The following is a 12,556-nucleotide window of genomic DNA, read 5'->3' as shown; positions in this document are numbered from 1 at the left end:
CTCCATCTCAAGATCCTTAACTTCCTCATATCTGTAAAGTCCCTTTTGTCATGTAAAGTAACAAACTCACAGGTTCCAAAGATTCAATGCAGACATCTTCCTGGATCCCTCTTCTGCCTACCACGATGTTAGTTCCGGGCTAAAAGAAGGATAAAAGTGGTTAAGCCTGGGGTTCCTCGAGTGGGCACATCCGATATTCTATTTAGTAAACCTTGGTGAGCTTTTTATCTGAAGTTTAATGCTTGTTCGGGGATACAGATGTGAACACTAAAAACAATCATCGCTTATTGGGAACCCCTCCTGTGCCAGCCGTCTTCCTGTACCGGCTATACTCATTACTTATAAGAGCTTGCATTGCTACACGCCATGCGTTGTGAGAAGTGCTTTGCGTATGTGATAAGAATGAAATGTACTTCATACTTGCACAACTAGCTTTATAGTGCCTCACTTCAGAAACCCAGCATCAGCTGGCAGGTGCCCCCTCGGAGGGGTCTAGTTCCCAGGCTCACAAGGACCCACCTCTGAGCTCAGAGACAACGGTACTGGTGAAGCAGTGGCTCTTCTTAGGATTTTGAATTTCAGCTCCTTAGTACGCTTCCTCCTCTAATTTTCTACGCATTAATATTTTTAACCTCTTTCCTGTGTTCCCTCAGCCCTGGGAAGGATAGAAGCTTCCCGTAGTTCTTATCCTCCCGATGCCTTAAGGATTAGGATTTACCCTTTCATTCACCTAGTTAACAAATGTATACCTAGGTAACATTTTTTAATATTACATTTCCTCTATTTAAATACTGGTACTATTTCTGTCATCTGGATGGTTCCTGACTAACACAGAAATTGGGTCTGTATATCAGGAGGTAGAAATAAAGTGGGGCCTTTCATGATTATATCTAATAACCCACTTGCAGAATTTTGGCTTCCCGTCTCCACCATTTTGAGCTCTGTTGATTTTAAAGTCTTAATTCCCAAGGGGGAAAGAAATGCTTCCACCAAAGGACACATTAGCAATTCCATTGAACTAACAGATGAAACCGCCACCTGGCCATTTTGGTCCCCTCCTGCTACAGACTCCGCAGGCATGAAAAAGCGTTACTCCTCTTTGCAGAGATGGATGGGTGATTGAGCTCAATGCCAAGAAGGAATGGAGTTGCTGCTGTACCACGGAGCATGCCGGACGTGTCTGGAACCTAAGAGAGTCCCTGGCATGTCTCTCGACTTCCACGTGCAGTGGCGAAAGTCAATGAAAATATCAACAACCCCCCAAAATGGCAAGGACACTGAAGATTCAGAACTTCCGAGAGTGAACGCTTGTGTCCCTTGGCCGGGTAAGAGGAAACCTAGAGGGGGCTGTGGAGAAGCAAGTTCATCAATGTCAGCTCCATCTTCACGCCCAGCTACAGAATGAGGACTACCAGAGCTAGGCCCGTGTGCTTCCGCACTGTGTCTGTGCGTACGCATTCATGATTTACCTCTTCTCTCTCCTTCTTGACTGATGCAGGCCTTTTGGGCTGTTCGAGATTTTGGAGTAAACCAGGGCTGAATCCCAAGTTTGCAGCTTTTCTAAACCCAGGCTCTTTCGATAATGTTGTCTATGGCTTTAAATCTTATATGCCAGTGACTCCCACATTCACATCTCTTGCCCTGGCTTCTCACTAGAATTCCAGACATATATTTTACTATCTAGTTGATATCTCCACTTGACAGTTTAGGAAGTATCTCAAGCTTAACGTGGCCAAGACAGAACTCGCGATTCTGTGTATCTCCTTCATACCACCTACTCAAGCCTACTTCTCCCTAGGTTTTCTCCTTTGCAGTAAATTACACAACCACCCAGCCAGTTGTTCATGTAAAAAAGCATAGACATCTTGATTTCTTTCTTCGCCTTACTCTCTACATCTAATCCACCAGCAAGGCCTAATAAAGATGTCTCCAATGCATACTTTGGTCTGTAAAATATAGCCGCATCTCACCATGTCCTTTGCTGCCACTCTGGTCCAAGCCACCATATTCTTTCATTTTATTTTATTTTATTTTATTTTATTTTATTTTATTTTATTTTATTTTATTTTATTTATTTATTTGACAGAGAGAGACAGCCAGCGAGAGAGGGAACACAGCAGGGGGAGTGGGAGAGGAAGAAGCAGGCTCCCAGCAGAGGAGCCTGATGTGGGGCTCGATCCCAGAACGCCGGGATCACGCCCTGAGCTGAAGGCAGACGCTTAACGACTGAGCCACCCAGGCGCCCCAAGTCACCATATTCTTTAACCCGGACATCTGCAGTAGTCTTCTAGGAGGTATTCCATTCCTTATCCCATTCTTGTGACTCCCCTAACCCCATCCTTTATATGGTAGCCAGAATGATCTTTTAGAAACATAAATCAGCTTTAAATTTCTCTAAAGCTTCCCTGACACACACATCATAAAATGAACATGCTTTATCCTGATCTACAAAGCCTTACCAAATTAAATCCTTGACCATCCCTCTAACCCCTCTCATGTCACTCACTCCCTGCCTTTCCTCTCGAGGCTGATACACTTGTGAAAGTCCGGGAGCTACATCATAAGGAGTAGCGCCTAAACAGGGGGAGATACACAGATGAAACTCTAAGGCTTGACATCTCACAGGCTGGTAACTGGTGGTCACAGCCACGGTGAACCGACTACCCACTACCCATTTCCTCCCTGACCTGCAGTCCTCTTTAAGATGTCTATAGCTCCTGGAGGTCAACCCCCACTCCAGCTCACCTCTGTTCATCCCATAGCACCTTATTACAGACTCTCAATACCTGACAAGTCTCTATCGATTCCCAGGGAATTGCAACACAGAGGAAACAGAGAAGCTGCTGTCTTTGTCCTTTGTCAAGCTCCAGCTCCCCTGACTTCTGACACTAAAGCTTCTGTCAGAGGGGGTACACTAACCTCTCTGAGTTTGACTGTAGGTCGTTTGGGTTCTGGCTGTTGCAATTTGAAACCTTACCCAAGTTTTCAGCCAAAGATCGGGGTGCAGAAGACAGCCTGTGGGTTTCTTTTCTCTGTCAAGAATTATCCTCTTCGGTAATTGTGGTTGTTCAGGTGAACTTAATAATGAGATAATAACTAGATACATCCGTTTCACTTTGTATTAGAGATACAAGCAAGGAGATCTATGTCGGGCGGACTGTCAGTCAATCCGGAATCATTAGGGAAGTTAAAAAAAAAAAAAAAGGAAATGAAAATGAATACTCTCCAAGCTCTGCTTTAAAGCCATGGAATCAGAATTTCCTGCTCTGAAGAGATTTTTATGTGAAATTAAGATGTAAAAGCTTCATGAGTGACTCTAATGCACGTTCTGGATAAGATGGGGTGCTTTACAATTCCCAGGAGTGGTTTAAGGGTTCCTGCCCTCAAAGATGCCACGTGGAACTCCAACTAGAATCATAGACTTACACCTGCTGTCACATCGCATTTGAAGGTTGAGAAAAAGAGGCCCAGAGAGGTCAGTGTCATCATCCCCAGCTCACACAGCCTCCCAGTGTCAAAGCCAGGGCCTCAACTCAGGTCTCTGAATGAGTGGGACAGAAAGAAAGCAAAATTTATCGTGGCACAATGATTCCCTAATCAGACAGATCGAATTCTAACAATAAGGCGAGTTCTGAAGGGGAAAAGGGAGGAGACAAATAGGGATATTTTGAGGGAAGAGCAGGCCTGGGGAAGGTCAGTGAGGGGCAAGGGCAACACCCGTTCCCACCTCTTACCCCCCCGCCGAACCCCCTCCCCCGCCTCTGCAGCTATGATGGATTTTCCCAATGAAGGTGAACTCTATCTGGCAGGGGTGTTGGAAGAATGGGAAGGTAACATCTGGTGAGGGATAAAAATAGAAAGTATTATTGGGCTTTTTGAGGCTGCTCACTTGAAAGAGGAGAATAAATCATTCCTTCGCCCAGAGCCCTTATCTGTTCTTTATGCCTTTGACTGTGGGTGTGTAGCAGGTGGGGATAGAGAAAGCGAGGAGATTTTTCCTCAGTGGAAATCCCCTCTTGGTCAGACATCCGTTTGAGGGAGATGCGGGTTGTATCCATAGTATCTGTATGGGGAGGAACGTCTCCACAGAATAATGGAGAAACACACATGAATGAGACACAGGGAGAGGGTAAAGACAGAGGGACACTGGCTGATACAATGATAGAAACAGGAAAGTTCTATAGCGAGGGAGGAAGTAGGAGAAAGAAGAAAAGAATGGGATGGGACCTACTATACTCCCAAGTCCAATGTAGATGCCTCTCTGATGTTTTTTGTGGCTCTCTAGTTTTCTAGACGCGTATCTGGCACATTGCCTCCATACCTCCTGGAGCTGAGCTCCTTCTGGTGTCCAGTGCTTATGATGAGGCTTCTCCCAGGGTTGAGAATTTGGTTAGGGATTGAAAGGTGGGGCCAGGGGACTCTGGCAGTCCCTTGGTTGTCTACTCATAACCAGTGGGGATCCCAAAGATGCCCCTATGCCTTGATTTCTCCCCCAAGCTAGAAACCTGGCATTCTTATTCACCTTTGACTTCCAGCGCTATCCCCCTGCAAGCAGCCGGGCTGATGAGATTTTCTTTTAATGTGCATCCCCTCTTAGTCAGCACAAAGGCCTCTGTTCTGTTCAACCGATATCCTGCTCCTCTCCCTACAGTCAACATTTCTTCAGCCTTAATCCCTTAAAACCCCCTTAAACAACTCAAAAGCAATAAAGAGATAGTCCTTGGTTACATTTCTCCCTTCTGCTTTGTTCTTCCTAAACCTGTTCTCAGATTGCAGGCCAGAAGGTCTTTGTGTGAATGTTGACTCATCTCATTCTAATGAGATCACCGACAGCATAACTGGGCGGCTGGCTGCTCTCGGGCTGGGTGTTGGGTAACAGAGCTGTCTGGCTACGGGACGAGCTTCCTGGAGGAGAAGAGAAGGTGGGGAACCTTCCGTGCCTGGGACTTTGCAACATCACTTACTCCCAGGGGCCTAAACTTGTGATTTTTGGATACTGCCGGCCTGCTCATCCCCAAGTAACTGGATTTCGTCTGTCCATCCCTACAGTCTCCAAACACCTACAACCTGTAATGAGGCTGGTAATCTGTCTCCCCTCTTACTCCTGGGGTTGTTTGTATTATAGCCGCAAGTGGAAATACGCACGGTACTCATTAAACTATTAACTTTAATTTGGTTTCTTAGCACGAAGGTGTTTGATAGACATTAGCTAGGAAAGATAGATAATTTTTTTTAAAGATTTTATTTATTTATTTATTTATTTATTTATTTATTTATTTATTTATTTATTTATTTATTTATTTATTTATTTGACAGAGAGAGAGAGACAGCCAGAGAGAGAGGGAACACAAGCAGGGGGAGTGGGAGAGGAAGGAGCAGGCTTCCCAGCAGAGCAGGGAGCCCAATGCGGGGCTTGATCCCAGGGCTCTGGGATCACACCCCGAGCCAAAGGCAGACACTTAACGACTGAGCCACCCGGGGGCCCCAGATAGATAATTTTTTTAACATTTTATTTATTTATTTGAGAGATTACGAGTGGGGGGAAGGGGCAGAGGGCTAAGCAGATTCCCCACTGAGTGGGAAGCTGGAGGTAGGCCTAGATCCCAGAACCCCAAGATCATTCGAGCTGAGGTCAGCGGCTTAACTGACTGAGCCACCCAGGTGCCCTGGAAAGATAGATTTTAATGAAGAAAATAAGTAGGTCTTTGGACTATACTTGAGGAGGACAAGCCTTGGCCAGGTGAAGAAATAGAAGATCCAGAATGCAGTCTATGGGAACTAGGGGAAGGGCACCTGCTAGCGAATGGTAAATTCGGGCAAAGCCCACTGCCTCTTGGAACCCAAGGATCTCATCTGTAAAACAAGGAAAATAGACCATGGCTAGGTTGTGTGAGATGGGTGGGTATAGGCAAACAACAAGTACATAGAACAGATCGATATGTTGACTATTGAACAGTAATTGGTGGGCCAGATCATGAAGCAGACTACAAGGGGAGTGTGAGTGCCTGGACGCTGTGGGTGTGCATGCATGCGTGTGCCCCATTAAACTAACTGTAATCATTTGGCATAGAGCTAAGCGGTGTGGGGACAGGGAGGGAGGCAAGAGGGAGGTGGTGAAGGGGAAGGGCAAAATTCTACCCTAACCAAGCAATTAAAGGTAATAAATGTTGTTAATATACCGTGTAATGTAACACATACATATACATACACATTTATAGGCACATACATATGTTCATACACAGGTTCATATGTATGTGGGTGTGTATATATATATATATATATATATATTTATTTATATTTATCTATGAAAGGGGGTGAATGGATAAAGGGATTAGGTGAAGGTGATGCATAAAAAGATGTGGGCTTGAAAAAAAAAATCTCCAAAATAAGATGAGGCTTTGTGTATTAAGCTGTGTCTCAGATAGCGTCAATCAGGACAACATTGATCTTCCGGTCTACAAACAGAATACATCTCTCCATTGACTTAGGTCTGCTTTAATTTCCTTTTGTAAGGTTCTGTAGTCTTCAGTATGCAGACCTTGCACATCTCCATTAAATTTATTTCTTGAGTATTTTATTTTTTTGAATGTAGTTGGTGTGGTGTCATTTAATGGAGTTAGGTTCATTTTCTCAGTGTTCCTTGCTACAATATAAAAATGCAAGAGATTTTTGTATATTTACATTGTACTGTACAGTCTTGCTAACTTGTTCATTTTCTTAGCCTATACGTAGATGCCTTAGGAATTTTTATTTTTAAGTTTAATTCCCACCCCAGGGAATATTTGGCATTTTAGTTGCTGCAACTGGAGGGGTACAACTGGCATCCGGTAGGTAGAGCCAAGATGCTGCTAAACACAGAATAGCCATGCACAACAAGAAAGTTTCCAGCCAAAGACAGAGAAATCCTGATATAAAAGTATGGGTTTTTAAAAAAATATGTTGTTTCATTTCCCCAAATAGGGATTTTTTCCTAGTTATTTTATCATTACTGATTTCTAATTTACTTCCATTGTGGTCAGAGGAAATACTTGATATGATTTAATTTTTTAAATTTATTGAGATGTGTTGTATGGCCCAACGTGTGGTCTATTCTGGTGAACATACCATATGCACTTGAAGAGAATGTATGTTCTTTTTTTTTTTTTTTAAGATTTTATTTATTTATTTGACAGAGATAGAGACAGCCAGCGAGAGAGGGAACACAAGCAGGGGGAGTGGGAGAGGAAGAAGCAGGCTCATAGCAGAGGAGCCTGATGTGGGGCTCGATCCCGTAACGCCGGGATCACGCCCTGAGCCGAAGGCAGACGCTTTAACCGCTGTGCCACCCAGGCGCTCCGAGAATGTGTGTTCTGACTTGGTGGCTGTAATGTTTTATTGATATCAGTTAGCTCAAGGTGGTTGATGGTGTTGCTCATTTTGTCTGTGCGTCTGCTGATTTTATTTTATCTGATCATTCATTGGTGAGAGAGAGGTCTTAACACCTCTAAATATGATAATAGGATCGTCTTATTCTCTCTTTAATTTTGGCAAATTTTACTTCATGTATTTTGAAGCCCTGTAATTAGGTCTACACACGTTTATGACCATTACGTCTTCCTAATGAATTGATCTTTTTGTTATTATGAAACGTTCCTCTTCATCTCCTGTAGGACTTTCCGTCTTCAAATATCTTTTATCTGATATGACTATAGCCACTTCAGCTTTATTCTACTTCCTGTTTGAATGGTATACACCTCCTCATCCGTTTATTTCCAGCCTCTGTGTGTCTTCTAAAGAAAGCATGTAGTTGTTGTCTTAGTTAGCTTGGGCTGCCATAACCAAACACCGTAGACTGGATGGCTTAAACAACAGACACTTCCTTTCTCGTTGTTCTGGAGGCTGAGAATGCCAAGATCAAGGTGCTGGCCAGTCAGTTGCTGGTGAGGACTCTCTTCCTGTCTTGCAGGTGGCCACCGTCTTGCTGTGTTCTCACATGATAGAGAAGAGAGAGAGCAAATTCTCGGGTCTTCTCTAATAAGAACACTAATCTTTTCAGATCAGGGCTCCACCTTTTTGACCTTATTTAACCTTGATTAATTTCTTATTCCAAATATAGCCACACTCTATGTGGGGTTAGGGCTTCAACATATGAATCTGGGGGCGGGGGTGCACACCAGAGTCCATAGCAGTTGGGTCTTGCTTTTTTTTTATCCATTTTGATAATTTCTGCCCTTTAAGAAGTTTCAGTTTATTAACCTTTAATGTCATTGTTGATAAATTTGAGCTTGGGCTTATCATTTTATAATTTGTTTTCTATGTCTCTCTGTTTTTTGTTTCTCTTTTCCTCCTTTCTTGTTCTTTTTTTTCATTACTTGAATATATTTTAGAATTGCAGTATAATTTTTTTCCTTTTTTTTTTTTTAAGATTTTATTTATTTATTTGACAGAGAGATAGAGAGAGCCAGAGAGCACAAGCGGGGTGAATGGCAGAGGGAGAGGGAGAAACAGGCTCCCCACTGAGCAGGGAGCCTGATGCAGGGCTCAATCCCAGGACCTGGGGATCATGACCTGAGCCGAAGGCAGACGCTTAACTGACTGAGACACCCAGGCGCCCCTTTTTCTTGTTTTTTTAAGTTATACTTCTCTGCGCTGCTTTTAGTGGTTGTTCTGGGATTATAGCATACATTTTTATTTTTTCACCATACACTTATTGGTATTCATTTTTTTTACTTCCCAAAAAATATAGAAACCTTGTAACCATATATGTCTCTTACCTCCTTCCTTTATGTTATAGCTGTTATATGTCCTGTATCTACACAGGTTATAAATCCCACAAAAGAAGTTATCATTTTTGCTTTTGACAGTCATGTGTATAAAGAAATTAAGAGAAAGCAAAAAAAAAAAAATGAGTCTTTTAATTTACCCAGTTATGTACCTTTTCCAATGCTCTCTATTCATTTCTAAAGCTGTTGTTGACATCTGGTAATATTTTCATTCAGCACGAAGAAATTCCTTACTATTTTTGCAATAAGGGTCTACTGGTGAAGAAGTCTGTATTTTACCTGCATTTTTGAAGGATACTTTTGCTGGATAAAAATTCTGGTTTGGTAGTTTTTCCTTTAAGTACTTTAAGATGTTCTTCACTCTCTTCTGGTGTTCATAGTTTCTGATGATGGGTCATCTTTAATCATTGTTCCACTATATATATATATATAATTTTGTCTTTTTTTGCTTCTTTCAAAATTGGCTATGAACATATTTTGCCTTACTTCATTAAAGATAGTAATAATAGCTGTTTTAAAATTCTTAACATGCCCCATAAGGGAACAGCTAGTAACAAATGTATGATGGAAGTCACGCATGATACTCTAGTTCCCTTGCCTCTTGAGGGCATGACTGTGAAGCATATGTTTGACTTCGGCTCTCAAAGTTCTTACAGTGTCCTAAGTTCTAGCTGCCCTCAATGGCTGTTATCCTGTTAACACCCCTTTATTATACACTCTTCCTGACCCTGTTTCATTGCCTCACTCCCCAACTGGTGTTTCCTTCTCCAATAAAGCAAACTGTTGGCTCTTGAATCTTTATCTTTATCTTGGGGAACTCAAACTAATACAGAAGTTGTAGTTGAAGAACATTGTCTAAATTCTTGCTACACAAATTATAGTCTGCAGACCAACAGTATCAGACATCACTTGGGGACTTAATAAAAAAGCAGAATCTCCGGCATCATCACCAGAATTATAATCTCCGTTATAACAAGATCTTTGGGGGCACCCAAGTGGCTCAGTCAGTTAAGCATATGCCTTCGGCTCAGGTCATGATCCCTGGGTCATGAGATCGAGTCCCATATTGGTCTCCTTGCTCACCAGGAAGTCTGCTTCTCCCTCTGCCTTCTACTCTCCCTGCTTGCTCTCTCTCTCTCTGACAAATAAATAAATAAAATCTTAAAAAAAACCAACAACAAGAACAAGATCTTTGCATGATTTGTGTACCTATTTGTTCGAAAAGCAGTGGTCCAAATGTTACTTATTCTTTAATATTTGCTGAGACTTGCTTCATGACTACAGGACACATTTAAAAAAATATATTTTATTTATTTATTTCAGAGAGGGAGAGAGAGCATGAGCTATTGCAAGCATGAGTGGGCACAAGCATTAACAGGGGGAGAGGCAGAGGGAGAAGCAGGCTTCCTGCTGAACAGGGAGCCCAATATGGGGCTTGATCCCAGGACCCTGGGATCATGACCTGAGCTGAAGGCAGACGTTTAGCTGACTGAGCCACCCAGGCACCCCATTCCTTTCTTTTCTTCTAAAAAATGATTTTATTTATTTATTATTTGTGAGAGAGGCAGAGAGAGAGCCCGAGCATGGGGAGGAGCAGAGGGAGAGGGACAAGCAGACTCCACACTGAGTGTGGAGCCCAGTGTGGGGCTCGATCTTACAGCCCTGAGATCATGACCTGAGCCAAGATCAAGAGTCTGATGCTTAACTGACTGAGCCACCCAGGCGCCCCACCTCCGCTCCTTTCAGGATTGCTTGTCCTGTTCATCTTGATCTTTCTGTTTCATACTATTGGCTGTTAACAAGTCTCTGGTGACCCTCGGTTGTCTGTTCGTATTTCTAAACGAGACTCTTGCTGAGTGTTTGTAGCTCTGACAGATTCCTCTGCCATCATTCAGGTGTCTTTCCCCAGCAGACCTCACCCTTGAATGGGAGGCTGGGTAGATAGCCTATAGGGCACGTGCATGGGGAGCAGCAGGCGGCCAGGCAGCGAGGAGCCCTCACGACTGTCAAGGCGGAAGGCTCTACTTGGCAGGAGAAACACGACCGTGTATTCCATTTGGGGGAAGAACTGGAGCTCGCTCAGCTTCGGCCCAGCCATCGTGGGTGTGCAGAGTTACCAGGCATTGCTCTGCTGCTTCGGGCTCTAATACCATATCCCAGAGCTTCCCTCAGCGGATCCTCCAGTTCATTCAAGAGCTGTTCTCAGGCGTTCACCTGACGATGATGCCCTCATTGGCTGCTCTGTGATGCCCTCATTGGCTGCTCTGAGCAGGAGAGGGGGCTGCAGAGGTGATCTTGAACTAGTTATCCCAGTGATCACCCCTGGACAGCCCACCTGGTCTCTGCACTTGGAGATGAAAATTTGGAGTTTCCTTAGGGACCTTCTAAAGGAGCATTCTTCACTGTATCTGCCTCAGATGTGCTTTCTCCGTGAACCTAATCACATCTGTTTTCCGATTTCCACCAATCTCTTAAAATGTTGGGGCCGTTGATGGCACCATGTCTTATTTTTCCAGACCTGTTCTAAATCTATTATTTGAAAATGATGCAGCCCCTTATTTCACTTAAACGCACATGCTCAACCCATCATGTTGAACTAGATATTTTATTACTTTCTAAGTTTAGATTTGTAGATTCCAGCTGAATTTACTCTTACAGGAAATTGTTCATTCCACTTCTCTGCCTTAACAAAATATGACTCTTTATTTAAAGAACTATTTTGATAACCATAGTTAAAAAGAAGTTTCCTTTAAAACAGCAGAAGAAAAAAAATAAGCATCCAAGTTCCCATATTAAATAATTTTTCCTATAAACAGACTTGATTTTGAATATTCTGTTGTAATTCAATTAGTCATATGTCCTTCCTCATCTTCCAGTATTTGTAACTATTCTTTTTTTTTTTTGCTTTCCTCATCTAATAAGAATAAATACTTTAATCTCCTTTTCCATTACTTTCTCTATCTTATGACACTTGTGAAACCTTACAATTTTCCTAAATTACAATGTCCCTGATAACTTAGCTTTGTAGAGGAGATACCAATCTGGCTTTTGTATTCCATTGTTAGGGTTAGTGAAAATTGAAATTTATATCTAATAACTATGCATTTTATATGTTTATCAATACTTTGGAAATTTTCTTTAAAAACTTCAGTTCGGGGAGCCTGGGTGGCTTAGTGGGTTAAGCATCTGCCTTTGGCTCAGGTCATGATCTCGGGATCCTGGGATGGAGCCTGCTTCTCCCTCTCCCTCTGCTGCTTCCCCTTCTTGTGCTCTCTCTAGCACGTGCTCTCTCTCTCAAATAAATAAATAAAATCTTAAAAAAAAAAACTTCTATTCACCAGCTTATTTCTGCATTCTGTTAAAAGATCACATTCTTGGGGGGCCTGGGTGGCTCAGTCATTAAGCGCCTGCCTTCAGCTCAGGGCGTGATTCCAGAGTCCTGGGATCGAGCCCCACATCAGGCTCCTCCGCTGGGAGCCTGCTTCTTCCTCTCCCACTCCCCCTGCTTGTGTTCCCTCTCTTGCTGGCTGTCTCTCTCTCTGTGAAATAAATAAATAAAATCTTAAAAAAAAAGATCACATTCTTTTAGCTAGAACACAAACTTTGGGGGAAAAGAAAGCTACCCATTTTAATAGAAGACTCGAGTTTTGCAGAAAGACACTTCAATGTAGACAGGTAGAAATATACATGTTTCTCAAGGTACACAGGGCACCTAGGGCTGCCCACGATGAGTCACCCTCAAAAACAGAACCTGGGGATTGTGGACTCTCAGGCTGGGTTTCCTGGGGAGCTAT

This window comes from Ursus americanus, chromosome 7, assembly GCF_024610735.1.
Source record: "Ursus americanus isolate L20-20 chromosome 7, mUrsAme1.1.p, whole genome shotgun sequence".
Classification (NCBI taxonomy): domain Eukaryota; kingdom Metazoa; phylum Chordata; class Mammalia; order Carnivora; family Ursidae; genus Ursus; species Ursus americanus.
The sequence above is the reverse complement of the archived record's forward strand: the minus strand, read 5'-3'. Positions refer to the sequence as shown.